Here is a 6,000-nt window from a genome sequence, read left to right on the forward strand (position 1 = left end):
GAGTGGGGTGTGGCCCGGGAGCGGGAGAGACCCTAGGGAGCCCGAACAGGCACGACCTGTCACTTAGACGACATGTGGGTGATGGTCTTTGCACTATGCTTAGAGCAATGGTCCCATTTCCCCTGAGCCAAAAGGTATGTCCTGGTGACCTTTGGTATTCAGGTGCCCAACATGTGGCTTCAGCTCACAGTGTATTGTGAGATTCTTTTTTCTCTTTTTCTCTCTCCCTCTCTCTTGGTTTGGGGCCACACCTGGCTGTGCTCAGGGATCACTCCTGAAAGTGCTCAGGGGACCGTGTATGGTGCCAGGAATCAAACCCAGGTCACTATGTACAAGACACAAGGCACATGTCTCCTCACTGTACTATCCCTCCTGCCTTCTTTTTAAATTTTTTTTTTTTTTGCTTTTTGGGTCAGACCTGGTGATGCACAGAGGTTACTCCTTGCTCTGCACTCAGGAATTACCCCTGGTGGTGCTCAGGGGACCATATGGGATGCTGGGAATTGAACCCGGGTCGGCCTCGTGCAAGGCAAATGCCCTACCTGATGTGCTATCTCTCCAGCCCCTCTCTTGCCTTCTTTTCTCTCGTCACAGGCAAGGATAACATCAGCAACCCTGAGTCAAAAGCCTCCTCTTCAGTAGTGGCTCTAAGGGCCCTCGTTACTCAAGTATTTTTAGTTGCTGCTGTTATCGTTCCATTTGTTTTCAAAGAGGCCCTACCTGGTGATGCTAGAGGAACGTGTGGTAATGGGACTTGAACCCATTGCTCAGACATGGCTGGCATATGCTCTAACACCTTTGCCCATAGCTTTGCTTCGGATATTTCTGCTTGTTTTTTGGGAGCCCACACCCAGGGCTGCTCAGGGCTTCGGGATGAATTCAGGACTCTGTGCTCAAGGGTCACTTCTGGCAGTGCCTCGGGCTTGCTCCTGACTCTGTGCTCAGGAATCTCCCCTGAAAGCTAACACATAGTGCTGGGGATTCTAACCCAGGGCGGCCACATGCAAGGCAAGCGCTTACCTCTTGAACTAGCTCTCAGGCCCCTTGTTATATTCTTACATCATGACAATCCGCATAGCTGCCCTTACTATTTTTATTTTGGGGGCATGGGCGGGGGATGGCCTCCCCAGTGCTACTCAGGATGCAGAGGCCAGAGTGGGTGGAATGGGGCCTGCAGAGCTCAGCCTGGCAACGCTGTGGTGCTTGGGACCGACAGTTCTGGGGGCCACCAAGGCCATGTCAGTTCTAGGGAGGGTTATCAGGGCTACTTCCTACAGTGCTCAGGGAGGCAAGTGGTACTGGGGATCCAGTTCAGAGCCTTCCACGTGCCGGGCTGTGAGCCACCCCTTGAGCTATCTGCCCAGGGTACGTGCCCAGAAGTGACATTGTTAGATCATACGGTAATTGCCACATGCCAGGGCCCACTACACTGTTTCTCATAGTAGCTTGACGACTGTTCAGTCCTACCCGCGTCTAGGGATCATGTTTGAAATAGCCGTTCTCAGGACTGGGCATGAAAGTCTCACCTGAAGTGGGAAATAGCCTTTCTCTCTTTTCCTTTTCCGTCTTCTGTCTCCCCAGATTTCTAGTGTGACCGGCTTGATGGAAGCGAATCTGATTTGGGAGGTTTGATATGATGACAAGACCCTGGAAATTCTAAGGCTAATTAAAAAATTGACTCCAAGGGGCTGGAGCAGGCAGGGCCCTTGCCTGGCATGTGGCCGACCCGGGTTCAACCCCCAGCATCTCATATGGTCCCAGGAGTAATTTCTGAGTGCAGAGCCAGGACCAAAGCACTCCGAGGTGTGGCCCCAACCCCAAAAAACTAACAAAAAGTCAACTTCAAGCCTGGGGAGAAAGTCCAAAGGATGGGGCACATGTTTCACATGCCGGAGGCCTGGGTTTGGTCCTCAGCTCCACATGGTCCCCTGAGCACTGCCAGGAGCAAACCCTGAGCTCAAAGTCAGGAAGAGCCGCTGAGTAGATCTAGGTGAAGCCTAGTACCTCTAACTCCTCAACCCCGAGCACCAAGAGAAATAACCTCAGATGTCAGGGCTAGAGAGCTAGCTCATCAGGCTGAGTGCTTGCAGAAGGTCCAGGTTTAACATCACACAGTCTACCAGCACCATCAGAAGTGACCCCCGAGCACAGAGCCAGGAGTAGCCCTTGAACACTACAAAGAAAAAGGGGGAAAAATAAATAAACCCACAAAAAGAAAGAAGTGGACTTCAACCTATAAGCCTCCCCACCACAAACCACCTAGGAGACAGCCTGATGAATCCTACAATTTTGTTTTTCTCTAGCCCACCATAACCCACTCTTTCTTCTTCAGCTGACATTTAATCCATTTTTGAAGTTACTTGACACCCCTTCGCCCCCCCAACACACACACACACACACACACACACACACACACACACACACACATAAAATACTACTTCTCCCCATCGAAGATAAATCATCTCAAAATGACATTTCTTCCCTGGGAAAAGGCCAGAAATGCCCAAATTACACAAACTTGTTATTCTGCGGCTCACTGAGCTAAAAACCTCAGGGCAGGAGTGAAATTCGTTCCCCACAGCTCTGCCCCAGAGAGATAAGGCCGCCAATCTCTCCTCTTTCCCTGCCCGGTGGAGCAGGTACGCAAAACCGTTCCTGGGCTTTCAGCTGACGGGAAGGTCTCTAGGGACAGGCTCCAGGCGGTGGTGAGCAGGAAGTTGGAGCAGCTGGAGGAACTGTGGTTAGGGGAGTTCCCCGGGGGGTCTCCGCTTGTGCTGCGCGCAGCTCCTTCCCTGACAGCCGTATTCATTTCTTCACTCCCCAGCAGGGTTCTGCATTTCCCGGCTCCCAGGCAGGCCTGGGTCTGGGAGGGCCTCCCTCCACTCCAGGAATGCTGAGTGCAGTGCTCGGCCTGGAGAGGCCCCAGAGGCCGTCGTGAGAAAAGCCTCGTAGCTTCACTTCCAGGAATACTGCAAAGACCCCCTTCGCATCCTGCAGCAGACCCCAGAGAATCTGACAACGTCACCGCCAAAGCCAGAGCAGGGGGGTAGGAGAATTAAAAGGTAGTTTGGACGACAGCAATGATATTCGGTTCCCTTTCTGTTCTTCTCTTTGAAAGGATGAGGTCTCAACGGTCACCTCAAGCACTGCAGGAGAACGGTGTCACAGGGTCAGAGAAACAGTTCAACAGGTGGAGTCCATGCTTTGTGTTTTCATTTTTCAATTTTCATTATTTTGGTCTTGGGGGCCACACCTGGCAATGCTCAGGTTCAATCCCTGGTACCGTAAGGTCCCCTGAGCATCAACTGGGAAGGGACCCTCAAGCACAGAGCTGAGAGTAGACTCCCAACCCAACACTACCAGGCATGGTTTCCCCCAGCCCCCAACCCCCAACCCCCAACCCCATCCCCCCCAAGAAAAGAAAATGAAAATGGTCCAGTTTAGGCAGGGATATGGTAGATCTTTCCATGCGAGGCCCTGGGTTCCGTCCCTAGTACTACAGAAACAAAACAAAAAGGCAAACACCCAAAGGCCAAAGTGCTGGGCCAGAGAGGTGGCTCAGAGTGCTTGCCCTGCCTTTGGGGCCCGAGTTCGGTCCAGCTGCATAAGCGGGCCATCCTGACTGCCCAACTCTCAGCACAGCCAGGCTGCCTATCACCGGAGTGACTTCTGGGGCCACCTTACGTTCCTTTTTTGGAGATCCACACCCCCCCTCCAAAAAAAAGAAAAAGAAAAAGTCCCAGACCTTATGTCCAGCGAGTTGGATTTGAACTCAGGCCATGCGACTAGGGAATCAAACGTGTTCCATTCCTACAGCGAGTGACCGAAAGCGCAGGCGTTCATGCTCTCCCAGGGCCCGGACGGGATGGGCGAACTCAGTGTCTATAAAGCTGATTTCTTTGGGGAGCCTCCGAGGGGGAACCTGCTCCTTGCTACCCCCTATCTGTTGTCCTTGCAGGCAGGTGTGGCATTCCTTGGCTTGTCACCATACCCCTCTACTCTCGGCCGCCACTGTCCACTGTCATGTGACTGTCTGTGTGTTTGTTTCCGGGCCACACCTGGTGGTGCTCAGGGCTTGTTCCTGGCAGGGTCCAGGAACCATATGAGGTGCCAGGGATCACACTTGAGTCAGCTGCGTGCATGGCAAGCGCCTGAATCCTGAACTGTCTCTCGGAGCGCCAGTGACTGGATGTGAGGCTCATCAGACCCTAACATGACCTCGTCTACAGAAACTCTTTTGCCAAGCTAGGGTTAGGTCCTTGCAGCAGGGAGGGGTTTCCGGGTCAGCCTATGACACGGAGTTCTACCCGTGCCTTGTGCTTCCTTCTGCTGCAGCTGAGAAGGCTGGGGAGGTCGCACACCTGCCTGGCTGTGCCTCTCGCAGTTCTGGCTTGCGGTGCTTGCCTGGGTCGATTGCTCAGGCATGGTGCTCGCCAGTAGTTGTGTTCGCTTTGCTTCAGCTGCAGTGCTCCCTGATAGGCTCACAGTGGTGTTCATGTGGGCTCACTCAACGTCACACTCCCAGCCACGGTGTTCGCGAGTCTTTAGTGTTTCCCACCCAGCCATGCTAGGGGCAGGGCTGGGGTTTGCTACTCCCAACCCCAAGCACATCTTTTCCGAGCCGGGCTGCCAGGGTCATGCCCCTCCTGAGTTGTGGGGTGGGCACACTCCTGACTGGGTGGGGGGGCTGGACAGCTCTGCAGTGCCAGGAACCTCGAAGCGCAGTACTAAGCTGTGGGGACCGCGTTGGCACGGCCTTATGCTGGCAAGGCGGATGCTCTAAGGCCCTGAGCTCTCTCTCGCTGGGGCTCCAGACCTCGCTTTGAACGGGAGCCTGGTGGCTGTGCCGGGTGCTATGGCTACACCATCCTGTGCCCGTCGGAGCCCCGACACTGCACCACGGCCCAGCACGGAGCTGGCAGAGGCCAGGCTCAGGCTCTCCTCCTGGGGTGGGGGCAGGGGCTGGCCAGGTGGACCACCCAGGTTGTACAGGCAGGGCAAAACGGCCTTTTTCCCTGGCTGCTGTGAGCACGGCTCTCCGCGCAGCATGGTTTAAATCACCTTGACAGGGGAACCTCAAACGCTGGATCTGGGCTGAAGATGCTTTGTTTTTCTTGCTAATCGATTCTCTGGCTTTTGGCCGGTGGTGGTAAAGACAAGCTGTGACAATTCCAGCTTAAGAGCCGGTGAGCAGCTCCTGGAAGGTATGGTGTAAATTCCCTACACAAGTGGAGCCCGTTAATGGAGAAATAATCACTCGGGAGCAGGATTCAGCACCAAGAGGCCTCCCCTTCCCAGGGCTTTCCTGGAGAGAGACACAGTCAAGGGCTTTGAAGTCGGATGCGTCAAAGGCTTTGAAGTAACTGGTGTCGTGTGGGGACTCTGCGCTCCGGCAAGAGTTAACAGACTCGGAGCTGGAGAAATAGTACGGTAAGTAGGGCCCTTGCTTGGCATACGGCAGGCCCAGGTGTGACCCCTGGCATCCCATAGGGCCCCTGTGCCCTGCCAAGAGTCACTGAGCACAGAGCCAGGAGTAAGCCGTGAGCAATGCTGGGTGTGCCTCTACTGGCCTCCCAACCCCTGAGGGGCAAAGTACTTGGGATTATAGCCCTACTCAGTACTACCCTGGCTTTTCCAGGTTGGGCTGGTGGAGCTGCACTGTGCCCTCCCCCTGCCCAGAGCTTGCGTTGGCAGGCTGGGGGGTTGGCACGTGAGAGACCCAGACAGGGCTGTGACTCCTTGGTGAGCAGAGACTGATACAAGTGACATGTGTCGGGGTGGTGATAGTGGAAACACATTTCGCCTTTCCCCTGGGTTCTCACGAAACACAGGGCCTGCTCGTCTGAAACAAGCCGTGTTTCTGGGGCCAAGCAAACACCACTGCCAAAGAACAACAGTTTCCAGGTTTCTCTTCGGAAGAAATTTTCCTTTGGTGTTTTAACAATGGATTCAGTTACTCGAAACCCCAGCGTCCAGTTCAAGCGTCCATGTGCTATCTGT

Source organism: Sorex araneus, chromosome 2 (genome assembly GCF_027595985.1).
Source record: "Sorex araneus isolate mSorAra2 chromosome 2, mSorAra2.pri, whole genome shotgun sequence".
NCBI lineage: Eukaryota > Metazoa > Chordata > Mammalia > Eulipotyphla > Soricidae > Sorex > Sorex araneus.